The sequence below is a fragment of the Bubalus kerabau genome, chromosome 2 (assembly GCF_029407905.1).
Source record: "Bubalus kerabau isolate K-KA32 ecotype Philippines breed swamp buffalo chromosome 2, PCC_UOA_SB_1v2, whole genome shotgun sequence".
Taxonomy (NCBI): domain Eukaryota; kingdom Metazoa; phylum Chordata; class Mammalia; order Artiodactyla; family Bovidae; genus Bubalus; species Bubalus kerabau.
Window position 1 is genome coordinate 176,266,011 of NC_073625.1, and position 14,039 is coordinate 176,280,049.

General features: G+C 38.7%; 1 pseudogene; it reads left to right on the top strand.

The window, feature by feature from the left end:
• The first annotated feature begins 6,685 nt into the window (after positions 1–6,685).
• Positions 6,686–7,991, top strand: LOC129644999 (histone-lysine N-methyltransferase SETMAR-like; annotated as a pseudogene).
• The last annotated feature ends 6,048 nt before the right edge of the window (positions 7,992–14,039 follow it).

The following is a 14,039-nucleotide window of genomic DNA, read 5'->3' on the forward strand; positions in this document are numbered from 1 at the left end:
ATAACTCTCAGCCTTGGACTAAGTGGGGTACTCATAGAACACCTTGTGCTGTAAGCTACCCTCAGCTTATAGTGTCCACACCAATGTGTAAAGTCCATGCCATGTCTGAAGTCTCTCATTGCACTGAGTTCCTTAGCTATTTATTCTCAGTTTGGTACCAGGTTTTGTTACTGGTTCTGTTTATTTGGCATCGTTGGTGACATCAGACATTCATTTTAATGCCCTTTCATTCTCTTTCGTGATTCCATTTTCTGCTATGCTAAATAAAAATCTTGTTTATCACAAGAAAGGAAATCACTGGGCAGAACACAAAATTGTGTCCTATAAGCCTGCTGTTCAAGTCAACCTCACAGTCTTGTGAGTTTGAAGTTCTCCTCAGACTGGCATCCATTTGCACATACTTGGCAGTTGAGTCTTCAATAAAACCAGATGAGGTTCTCTTCTCATTTTCTTTTGCCTTTAAAGTTTGGCTTTAATCCAAAAAGAATTTTCTCTTTGGTATCAGGTGGCGGAGTCTGCATTCAGAGAAGTCATGTTGGGATCTAAGTCACAAGGTACACAAACACCACATTTACCCACCATTACCAACTCTTACGGGGTAGTTGAAATGTAGAACTTCTACTCTTCCAGGAAAGATGTGTGCTTCTTCCACGTCATCTCATTCAATTCCTCATTCCTGTGCCTATCTCTAAGTGACATAACTTCACTAAAGATGACCTGATATGAACAAAGTTGTTCATTTGAAAGTCTCCTTCAATAAGATGGACGGTTTCTCAGTTTCAATGGGCAGCATATTTTGATTTGGTATAAGGAGGTTTCCACACAAAACTCTGAATCAAAAGTTGCTTCATTAAAAAAAAAAGTTGCTTCATTAAAACATTCTCTAGCCAAAGCTAATGACCAATTTGAAAAAAAAATCTAAACTAAACTTACTTCTCTATTAAGTCCTCCAGTTGCCTCTCCTAGATATAAATCTACCTCTTCACCTGCCATTCTCTCTCTTTCTGAACTTCCACTGACTCTTCTTTCCAATTCCCCTTGTCCAGGTGCCCAAAATGCAATCTGCCTCTGAAGATCCATGCACCAGGTATTCAGACAACTTCAGAATTTAAACCTTGGACCTGAACTTAATTAGGAGTTATTTGAAAGAGTTCCTAAATCATGACAAAACCAACAAATATTCCTGGAAGAATTTAGCATTCTTTTGGATGCATAAGCCCTAGGATTATCTGACACATATTACTTATGCATGTATTGGTCAGAGCTGCCAGTGCTCGTTTCTGGATTCAGAGAAGACTGAATTGATCCAGGAAAGGACATTCAGGATCTCTCTTACTACAGTAAATTTAAGGATTTAATAACAAGCTTGAAAAGTTGGGTAGAGTCTCCTAAAAAAACAAACCTGAACCATTTCCAATAAAAATCAATACAACTGCTACTCTTTCCACATTAAACCCTGCTACCTTCGCTCAGCCACTTCCTTGACATAAATGTACCACACAGGTGGTTGGTATTTTAAATAAATCACAGACTTCCCTATCTCCCAGCCTTTATATGTAACCTTTCCTTCCTGCTCTGTGATAACACTCTTGCAAATTTAAGAAGGTAAAACTTCCATTACTCGTAAAATTATTATATATTAAAAGCACACCAAAGGGACCATTTCTTGAAATTTCAGAAGACTCTCTGTTCATAACCAATTGTATTTGTTCTGAATGTATCTTTTCTTTGCTCACTACGTGACACATAGCCCTGATAAAGATCTGGACGCCACACCTGAGCTTGCAAATCCAGCGAGAAATTTCACTGACATATGAAAAATAACTGGGGCAGAACCTATTAAAGTTCAGACACATTCTACCAAACCATTATCCAAATTCCTCCTGATATCCCCTGAATCCAAAGAAAGAGTTCAAACATATAGTTGAATGCTTTACATACAAAGGTCTTTCCATACACTGCCCTGTAACACTCTCTTTCTGTAAGAAAAGAATCAAACAATTTGTTCAAGACTTTAAGACCATCCACAAAATAGATATACCTCACTTTCTGACAGAAATTAACCCAAATACCAGCCTTTCACCAATTCCACCTGAGGCCACTTGCTTCACTCTAATGAACCTGTGTCCTGTCTTTTTTCAGTGTGCCTCTGGACCAAAACAGTCAACACCTTTTTGCCTTTACCTGGAGAGCACAAAAACATACCTGGACAGTCATGCCTCTGGAGTACACTGCAGCCCCCTTCTATTTTTGCCTGGTCCTTGATCAAAACTTAATAGATATAAATGTCCCTTGTGATTTAGTCCTAACACAATGTGTAGATAATCAACTGTGTTCAAAGAACAAGAAAGCCTGTAAAAGGATTCCACTGACTTGCCCCACCCTTAGCAAAAAAAGGGACATAATGTTCCAAATATAAGTTATTTTTGCCAAAATACAGCCCATTATTTAGAGTATGGTGCATCTCAGGAGAGAAAAACATTCTCTCCTGATAGACTAAAGACTATCCAAACATATCCTAGACGCCTTAACAAGAGACAACTGAGTGTATTTCTGCTTTTAACTGAGTATTGTAGACACTGTGCCAAGTTTCACTGAGACAGAATGACCTCTTAATGAGTTCGCTAAGCATTAAGAGACCCTTTCCTGTGGACTCCAATGTGAAGAGGACATCTGAAACCTAAATAAAGCTATTTAACAGCCTCTTTCTCTAGTCAGGTCTAACTACTAAAATCTTGTGTCTATCTGTGCATAAGCAATCAGACACAACATTGAGATTTTACCTCAACTTGATGAGAACTATCAAAAACCCATTGCTCCAAAAACTACAAGCACCTAAGATGCCCCTCAACAAGCAGATGAACAGTTAAACTGGGGTATATGCATGTAATGAACTATTACTCAGAGAGAAAACAAGAAAAATAAAGAAACTACCAAGACATGAAAAGATGTGGAGGAAACTTAAGTGAATGAAGCCAGTCTGGAAAGTCTATGTGAATCCAATTATATAACTATCTGAAAATGCTAAAAGGATCAGTGATGCCTGGGGTTTAGAGGGAGAGTGGTGAGTAGGTGGGGTACAAGGGACTTGTAGGGTAAGGAAGCTACTCTGCATGCTTCTATCTGGATGGATGACATTATGCATTTGTTAAAACTCATAGGACTATACAACACAGTGAACTTTAATGTAAACTATGGACTTCAGTTAATTATAATGTACCTGATGATTTATCAGCTATAACATGTATACCATTGTAATACAACATATTAATAATAGGGGGGAATGTGTGAGAGAGGAATGAGTGGTATATGAGAACTCTGTGGAATCTACTCAATTTTGTGTAAACATAAATTTGTCCTAGACACAAATATATTACTTTTTAAGGATATGTAATGACACCACCCTTATGGCAGAAAGTGAAGAGGAACTAAAAAGCCTCTTGATGAAAGTGAAAGTGGAGAGTGAAAAAGTTGGCTTAAAGCTCAACATTTAGAAAACGAAGATCATGGCATCTGGTCCCATCATTTCATGGGAAATAGATGGGGAAACAGTGGAAACAGTGTCAGACTTTATTTTTCTGGGCTCCAAAATCACTGCAGATGGTGACTGCAGCCATGAAATTAAAAGACGCTTACTCCTTGGAAGGAAAGTTATGACCAACCTAGATAGCATATTCAAAAGCAGAGATATTACTTTGCCAACAAAGGTCCATCTAGTCAAGGCTATGGTTTTTCCAGTGGTCATGTATGGATGTGAGAGTTGGACTGTGAAGAAAGCTGAGTGCCGAAGAATTGATGGTTTTGAATTGTGGTGTTGGAGAAGACTCTTGGGAGTCCCTTGGACTGCAAGGAGATCCAACCAGTCCATTCTGAAGGAGATCAGCCCTGGGATTTCTTTGGAAGGAATGATGCTAAAGCTGAAACTCCAGTACTTCGGCCACCTCATGCGAAGAGTTGACTCATTGGAAAAGACTCTGATGCTGGGAGGGATTGGGGGCAGGAGGAGAAGGGGACGACAGAGGATGAGATGGCTGGATGGCATCACTGACTCTATGGGCGTGAGTCTAAGTGAACTCCGGGAGTTGGTGATGGACAGGGAGGCCTGGCGTGCTGCGATTCATGGGATTGCTAAGAGTTGGACACGACTGAGCGACTGAACTGAACTGAACTGAACTGAAGGATATGTAATAAGAATAAACCATTTGATAAGTTAACTTCAGGGATATAATTTTTTAATGGACATACATTAAAAACAAGTTGATATCCTCAAAATATAAAGGAAAGGGGAAACTGCTTAACGCACAAAAAAGGAGGATTTTGTTAGTAGAAGTCTGTCAAAGGCAAGTTTTATACATCGCTAAAATGGCCAGTTCAATGTTTATCCACTTCCCTAACTTCTAACAACTAACAAACATCCAAAAACATTACTTACTATATTCTTACCCTTGACCCTCTTGGAATGGAATATTATTCAACCTTTAAAAAGGAAGAAAATTCTTACACACCTTACAACAGGTAATAATACTGAGGACACTATGCTAAGTGAAATAACAGTCACAAAAAGATAAATACTGTATGATTTCACTTACATGAGATATCAAGAATAGTCAAACTCCTAGGAACAGAAAGTAGAATGGTAGTTTTCAGGAACTGGAGAGAGAAGGAAATGAGAGTGGGGTTGTTTTTGTTAGTTTTGCAAGATGAAAAAGTTATGGACACTGGTTACACAACAGAGCAAATATATTTAATACTACTAAACTGTACACTTAAAATGTTTAGGATAGTAAATTTTATGTTATGTGTCTCCTATGAGAGACATAATTTTGTTTAAAACATATGAGGTTATTTTCAGGTCAGGTGTCACCTGTCTAGTATTATGTTACCCTGCTGCTGCTGCTGCTAAGTCACTTCAGTCGTGTCCGACTCTGTGCAACCCCATAGATGGCAGCCCACCAGGCTCCCCCATCCCTGGGATTCTCCAGGCAAGAACACTGGAGTGGGTTGCCATTTCCTTCTCCAATGCATGAAAGTGAAAAGTGAAAGTGAAGTCACTCAGTCGTGTCTGACTCTTAGCGACCCCATGGACTGCAGCCCACTAGGTTCCTCCGTCCATGGGATTTTCCAGGCAAGAGTACTGGAGTGGGATGCCATTGCCTTCTCCATATGTTACCCTATGAAAAGTATAAAATGGGACATAGCAGGAACTAAAGTTGCAAGGGCCCTTTAAAGACCTTCAGATAGATTTTTTCCAGTTTTCACTCTTCATGAGATTTTAACAAGTTTTTGTTTTATATGTCTATTTTCAGGATGGGTTAAATCATTCCCTGACTGAACATTCCCTTACAGTTGCTGAAAAGTTGCCAGATATTGTGATTCCAACCCAGAGCATACCAGTGACCAAGGTACACACTTTATGAAAACCAATATAAAAGGCATTCTGTAAGGCATTCATTCTTATTCAAATACTACACTGTCCGTACCACCCTCAATCTCCTCTTAGCACCAATGACATCTTTAAATTAAAATTAGCAAATCTTTAAGAAATCCTGAGATCCCTTGACCAGTTGTAATCCTGTTGGATCTTATGAGGCCATACTTTCCCACTCTATTGGGAACACATGGCTTATCCCCCTGTGAATTGGTAAATGAAAAATCCATGAATTTAGGAGTTTCTCCTCCAATTCTAGATTATACCCTATTGTATATAGACTCAGAAAAATATTGCAAAAGACTCATACTATACCCAGTTCTGAGGCTTCCCTGGTGGCTCAGCAGTAAAGAATCCTCCAGTTAATGCCTGCCAGCACAGGAGATGTAGGTTTGGTGCCTGAGTCAGAAAGATCCCTTGGAGAAGGAAATCACAACCCACTCCAGTATTCTTGCCTGGGAAATCCCATGGACAGAGGAGCCTGGAGGGCTATAGTATATGGGGTTGCAAAGAGTCAGACACAATTTAGCAACGGAACAGCAGCAGCAGCATACCCAGTTCTAACACCAAGAGGTTAAATCTACCTTCCAACTACATCTTCCTAAAAAACCTCTTTATGCTGTTTAGCCAAAAGATTTTATTTATTAGAAGAGATATCAGAAAAAAACTGTTCTTGAACCTGATTGGAAGGGAACTTACCAGATACTGTTAACAATAAATATAGCTCTGAAACTCCAGGAAGTTAATCCTTATGTTCACATTTCACAATTGAATCAGCAATTAGAATTCCATAAAATGAAAAGTCTACCCAAAACGGGGTGTCAAATAGATGATTCTAAGAGTTCTAGAAGCATTGAAACTTTAGAACCAGAAACCTCAGGGGTGACATCAGCAAAAAAACAGAACAAGAAGTGCCAGCACTCTTCCCACATTGAAACAATTATGTGATTGCCACCCATGGGAAAAAGTTTTTTTCTAGAAGCCTTATAACTAGGTAGAAGGCTGAGAAACCCCAGCAGAGCCCAAGATCAGGGAGGGTACTTTTACAAAGAAGGCCCCAGTGGCAGACGCACTGACTACGGTGTGGTATTACGTTGGTGCAAAAGTAATTGCGGTTTTCGCATTGTTGAAATTTGTTATTTAATTTTGGAATACATTCTTACATAAATGTGGTTATGTTATATGTAACTTTAATATGCATATCCTGCTTTATTTTTTGCTTATTATTTGCTGTTTATTTTATATTAATTTTGGAATATGGAAATGATGTTAGACAAAAAGCAAATTTGAGCAATTTTCTTATTTGAGTTCAAAATGGGTAATAAAGCAGCAGAGATAACTCACAACATCAACAACACATTTGGCCCAGGAATTCCTAACAAATGTATAGTGCAGTGGTGGTTCAAAAAGTTTTGCAAAGGAGACAAGAGCCTTGAAGATGAAGAGTACAGTGGCCAGCCATCAGAAGCTGACAATGACCAATTGAGAGAATCATCAAAGCTGATCCTCTTACAACTACATGAGAAGTTGCTGAAGAACTCAGTGTCAACCATTCTATGGTCATTCAGCATTTGAGGCAAATTGGAAAGGTTAAAAAGCTCAATGAGTGGGTGCCTCATGCTGCTGCTGCTGCTGCTAAATCGCTTCAGTCTTGTCCGACTCTGTGCGACCCCATAGACGGCAGCCCACCAGGCTCCCCTGTCCCTGGGATTCTCTAGGCAAGAACACTGGAGTGGGTTGCCATTTCCTTCTCCAATGCATGAAAGTGAAAAGTGAAAGTGAAGTCGCTGAGTCTTGTCTGACTCTTAGCAACCTCATGGACTGCGGCCTACCAGGCTCCTCCGTCCGTGGGATTTTCCAGGCAAGAGCGCTGGAGTGGGGTGCCATTGCCTTCTCCAGCTGATCTCAAATCAAAAATATCATTTTGAAGTATCACCTTTTCTTTTTCCATGCAACAACAATGAACCATTTCTCAATCTGATTCTGACATGTGATGAAAAGTGGATTTTATACAACCACCAGTGATGACCAGCTCAGTGGCTGGACTGAGAAGAAGCTCCAAAGCAGTTCCCAAAGCCACACTTGCACCAAAAAAAGGTCAGGGTCACTGTTTGGTGGTCTGCTGCCAGTCTGATCCACTACAGCTTTCTGAATCCCGGCAAAACCATTACATGTGAGAAGTATACTCAACAAATCGATGAAATGTACCAAAAACTGCAATGCCTGCAGCCTGTCATTGGCCAACAGAATGGACCCAATTCTTCTCCATGACAACACCCACCTGCATGTCACACAACCAATGCTTCAAAAGTTGAATGAATTGGGCTATGAAGTTTTGCCTCCTCTGCCATGTTCACCTGACCTCTCACCAACTGACTATCACTTCTTCAAGCATCTTGACAACTTTTTGCAGATAAAACACTTCCACAACCAGCAGGATGCAGAAAATGCTTTCCAAGAGTTCATCGAATCCTAAAGCATGGATTTTTAGGCTATAGGAATAAACAAACTTATTTCTCTTTGGCAAAAATGTGTTGATTGTAATGGTTCCTGTTTTGATTAATAAAGATGTGTTTGAGCCTAGACATATTGATTTAAAATTCACGGTCTGCAACCACAATTACATTTTCACCAACCTAATACCAGCTGCCGGAGAAGGCGATGGCACCCCACTCCAGTACTCTTGCCTGGAAAATCCCATGGATGGAGGAGCCTGGTAGGCTACAGTCCATAGGGTCGTGACGAGTCGGACACAACTGAGCGACTTCACTTTCACTTTTCACTTTCATGCATTGGAGAAGGAAATGGCAACCCACTCCAGTGTTCTTGTCTGGAGAATCCCAGGGACAGGGGAGCCTGGTGGGCTGCCGTCTGTGAGGTCGCACAGAGTCGGAAGCGACTTAGCAGCAGCAGCAGCAGCAATACCAGCTGCACATTCAAAAGACGTTCCCATCCCTTACTGAGCTTTGTTCCAACCCCATTTGTCTATAGTCCTCCCACCAACCCCATCCACCAAGGGACACAGGAGAAGTCACTCCATCAGTGCCCCCACTAACAGGTCACTGACCATAGACGCAAATGCAGACCCTAAAAGCAGTCCTGTAATCCAGCTTCAACTCTGCTTCATACAGTCTTGTCATTTCCCATCATTAGAGGAAACCAGTAAAAGAAGGTCTTTACCTTCAAAACCAATCTATAAAGACTAGAAGAGTTTTCCACCTCTTCAAATGCAGAGAATTCAATGCAAAGGTGTAAGGAAAAGGAAGAATTATGGAAATACGACAAGACTAAAAGGGAACTAATACAGTTCCAGTAACTGACCTTAAAGAAATGGTAATCCATGAACTGACAAAAAAAAATTGAAAATAATCATCTTAAAGAAATTCATTAAGATACAAGAGAACATAGGTAGACAGCTAAATGAAATCTGGAAAAAATACAATAAAAGCTTTGATAAAAAATAGAAACCATTAAAAAAAGATTTAAACCAACATCCTAAAGCTAAAAACTATGACAACTAAACTGAAAAATTCAACACAGATCTTCACAGAAGATTCAACCATGTAGAATAAATAATCAAAAAGAAATTATCTAGTTAGAGAAACAAAAAGAAAAAAAGTATAAAAAGAGTAAAGAAAGCATATGAGACTTAGGTGAAATCATCACATGAAATAAGATACACTTAATGGGAGTTCCAGAAGGATAAGAAAGGAGCAGAAAGCTTATTTAAAGAAATAATGGCTGAGAACTTACCAAATCTAGGGAAGGAAGTAGGTATCTTCATTCAAAACTGAAAAATCCTGATTGGTCTATGATGAGACACATTATAATTAAATTATCAAAACAAAGAATTTTGAAAGCAACTTGTCATGAACATAGAAGTCCATCAGGGTTTTTTCAACAGAAACATTATAGGTCATGAAAAACTATGATGATATATGCAAAGGAAAAAAAACTGCCAAACAATAATATTTTACCTGGCAAAACTCTCCTTTATATGTTTGTATTTTTAATAGTTTTTTTTCCTGTAGTTGACATCTAATCTTACCTCATTGTGATCAGAAAAGATGCTTGACATGATTTCAATTTTTTTGAATTTACCATATGTAGGCTAAACAACACACTTTGGAATAACCAACAAATCACAGAAGAAATAAAAAAAGAAATTAAAAAATGAAAACACAACAACCCAAAACCTATGGGATTCAGTAAAAGCAGCGCTGAAGGGAAGATTCATAGCAATACAAGCCTACCTCAAGAAACAGGAGAGAAATCAAATAAATAACCTAACTCTACACCTAAAGCAACTAGAAAAAGAAGAAATGAAGCACTCCAGAGTTAGTAGAAGGAAAGAAATCAGAAAAATTAGGGCAGAAATAAATGCAAAAGAAACAAAGGAGACCATAGTCAAAATCAACAAAGCTAAAAGCTGGTTCTTTGAGAAGATAAATAAAATAGACAAACCATTAGTCAGCCTCATCAAGAAAAAAAGGGAGAAGAATCAAATCAACAAAATTTGAAATGAAAATGTAGAAATCACAACAGACAACACAGAAATACAAAGGATCATAAGAGACTACTATCAGCAACTGTATGCTAATAAAATGGACAACTTGGAAGAAATGGACAAATTCTGAGAAAAGTATAACTTTTCAAAACTGAACCAAGAAGAAATAGAAAATCTTAATAGGCCCATTGTAAGCACAGAAATCAAAACTGTAATTAGAAATCTTCCAACAAACAAAAGCCCAGGACCAGATGGCCTCACAGCTGAATTCTACCAAAAATTTAGAAAAGAGCTAACACTTATCCTACTCAAACTCTTCCATAAAATTTCAGAGGAAAGTAAACTTCCAAACTCATTCTATGAGGTCACCATCACCCTAATACCAAAACCAGACAAAGATGCCACAAAAAAAGAAAACTACAGGCCAATATCTCTGATGAATATAGATGCAAAAATCTTAACAAAATTCTAGCAAACAGAATCCAACAATATATTAAAAAGATCATACATCATGACAAGTGAGCTTTATCCCAGGGATCCAAAGATTCTTCAATATTTGCAAATCAATCAATGTGATATACCACATTAACAAATTGAAAGATAAAAACCATATGATTATCTCAATAGATGCAGAGAAAGCCTTCAACAAAATTCAACATCCATTTAGGACAAAAACCTTCCAGAAAGCAGCCACAGAAGGGACATACCTCAACATAATACAAGCTATATGTGATAAACCCACAGCAAACATTATCCTCAATGGTGAAGAATTGAAAGCATTTCCCCTAAAGTCAGGAATAAGACAAGGATGTCCCCTCTCACCACTACTATTCAACATAGTTTTGGAAGTTTTAGCCATAGCAATCAGAGCAGAAAAAGAAATAAAAGGAATCCAGATTGGAAAAGAAGTAAAACTCTCACTGTTTGCAGATAACATGATCCTCTACATGCTGCTGCTGCTGCATCACTTCAGTCGTGTCCGACTCTGTGTGACTCCAGAGACGGCAGCCCACCAGGCTCCCCTGTCCCTGGGATTCTCCAGGCAAGAACACTGGAGTGGGTTGCCATTTCCTTCTCCAGATCCTCTACATAGAAAATCCTAAAGACTCCACCAGAAAATTACTAGAGCTAATCAATGAATATAGTAAAGTTGCAGGATTCAAAATTAACACACAGAAATCCCTTGCATTCCTATACACTAACAATGAGAAAACAGAAAGAGAAATTAAGGAAACAATTCCATTCACCATTGCAACGAAAAGAATAAAATACTTAGGAACATATCTACCTAAAGAAACTAAAGACCTATATATAGAAAACTATAAAACACTGATGAAAGAAATCAAAGATGACACAAATAGATGAAGAAATATACCATGTTCATGGATTGGAAGAATCAATACAGTGAAAATGACTATACTACCCAAAGCAATCTATAGATTCGATGCAATTCTTATCAAGCTACCAACAGTATTTTTCAGAGAACTAGAACAAATAATTTCACAATTTGTATGGAAACACAAAAAACCTTGAACAGCCAAAGCAATCTGGAGAAAGAATGGAACAGGAGGAATCAACCTGCCTGACTTCAGGCTCTACTACAAAGCAACAGTCATCAAGACAGTATGGTACTGACACAAAGACAGAAACATAGATCAATGGAACAAAATAGAAAGGCCAGAGATAAATACACACACCTATGGCTTAAAGCTCAACATTCAGAAAACAAAGATCATGGCATCTGGTCCCATCACTTCATGGCAAATAAATGGGGAAACAGGGGAAACAGTGTCAGACTTTATTTTTTAGGGCTCCAAAATCACTGCAGATGGTGATTTCAGCCATGAAATTAAAAGACGCTTACTCCTTGGAAGAAAAGTTATGACCAACCTAGATAGCATATTGAAAAGCAGAGATATTACATTGCCTACAAAGGTCCATCTAGTCAAGGCTATGGTTTTTCCAGTGGTCATGTATGGATGTGAGAGTTGGACTGTGAAGAAAGCTGAGCACCGAAGAATTTATGCTTTTGAACTGTGGTGTTGGAGAAGACTCTTGAGAGTCCCTTGGACTGCAAGGAGATCCAACCAGTCCATTCTAAAGGAGATCAGCCCTGGGTGTTCTTTGAAGGAATGATGCTAAAGCTGAAACTCTAGTACTTTGGCCACCTCATGCGAAGAGTTGACTCATTGGAAAAGACTCTGATGCTGGGACGGATTGGGGGCAGGAGGAGAAGGGCACAACAGAGGATGAGATAGCTGGATGGCATAACCAACTCGATGGACGTGAGTTTGAGTGAACTCTGGGAGATGGTGATGATCAGGGAGGCCTGGCGTGCTGCAGTTCATGGGGCCACAAAGAGTTGGACACAACTGAGGGACTGAACTGATAGACACCTTATCTTTGACAAAGGAGGCAAGAATATACAATGGAGAAAAGACAATCTCTTTAACAAGTGGTGCTGGGAAAACTGGTCAATCACTTCTAAAAGAATGAAACTAGAACACTTTCTAACACCGTACACAAAAATAAACCCAAAATCGATTAAAGATCTAAATGTAAGACCAGAAACTATAAAACTCCTAGAAGAAAATGTAGGCAAAACACTCTCTGAGGTAAATCTTAGCAGGATCCTCTATGACCCACCTCCCAGAGTAATGGAAAGAAAAGCAAAAATAAACAATTGGGACCTAATTAAACTTAAAAGCTTTTTCACAATGAAGGAAACTATAAGCAAGGTGAAAAGACAGCCTTCAGAATGGGAGAAAATAATAGCAAACGAAGCAACTGACAAAGAATTAATCTCAAAAATATACAAGCAACTCCTGAAGCTCAATTCCAAAAAAATAAGCGACCCAATCAAAAAATGAGCCAAAGAACTAAACAGACATTTCTCCAAAGAAGACATACAGATGGCTAACACACACATGAAAAGATGCTCAACATTACTCATTATCAGAGAAATGCAAATCAAAATCACAATGAGGTACCATCTCACGCTGGTCAGAATAGCTGCTAGCAAAAAGTCTACAAACAATGAATTCTGGAGAGGGTGTAGAGAAAAAGGAGCCCTCTTACACTGTTGTGGGAATGCAAACTAGTACAGCCACTATGGAGAACAGTAGGGAGATTCCTTAAAAAACTGGAAACAGAACTGCCATATGACCCAGCAATCCCACTGATGGGCATACACACTGAGAAAACCAGAATTGAAAGAGACACAGATACCCCATTGTTCATCGCAACACTGTTTACAATAGCCAGGACATGGAAGCAACCTAAATGTCCCTTGGTAGATGAATGGATAAGAAAGTTGTGGTACATATACACAATGGAATATTACTCAGCCATTTAAAAGAATGCATCTGAGTCAGTTCTAATGAAGTGGATGAAACTGGAGTCTATTATACAGACTGAAGTAAGTCAGAAAGAAAAACACCAATACAGTATACTAACACATATATATGGAATTTAGAAAGATGGTAATGATGACCCTATATGCAAGACAGCTAAAGAGACACAGATGTAAAGAACAGACTTTTGGACTCTGTGGGAGAAGGCAAGTGTGGGATGATTTGAGAGAATAGCATTGAAACATGCATATTATCATATGTGAAATAGATCACCAGTTCAGGTTCGACTCATAAGACAGGGTGCTCAGGGCTGGTGCACTGGGATGACGCTGAGGGATGGGATGGGGAGGGAGGTGGTAGGGGGGTTCAGGATGGAGAACACATGTACACCCATGGCTGATTCATGTCAATGTATGGCAAAAACCACTGCAATAATGTAAATTAATTAGCTTCCAATTAAAATAAATTAATTAATTTTTAAAAATAATGGAAAAGAACATGAAAAATAAGATATGTATATATATGTATAAAATGGATATCTGAATCACTTCAATGTACACCTGAAATTAACACAACAATGTAAATCAGCTATGTGCTTAAAAAATTCAAAAAAATTTTTTTAAGTTTTAAAAATAAATAAATAAATGAAGGATAGAAAAATGACTTTCCCAAACACCCCACTCCAGTACTCTTGCATGGAAAATCCCATGGACAGAGGAGCCTAGTAGTCTGCAGTCTATGGGGTCGAAAA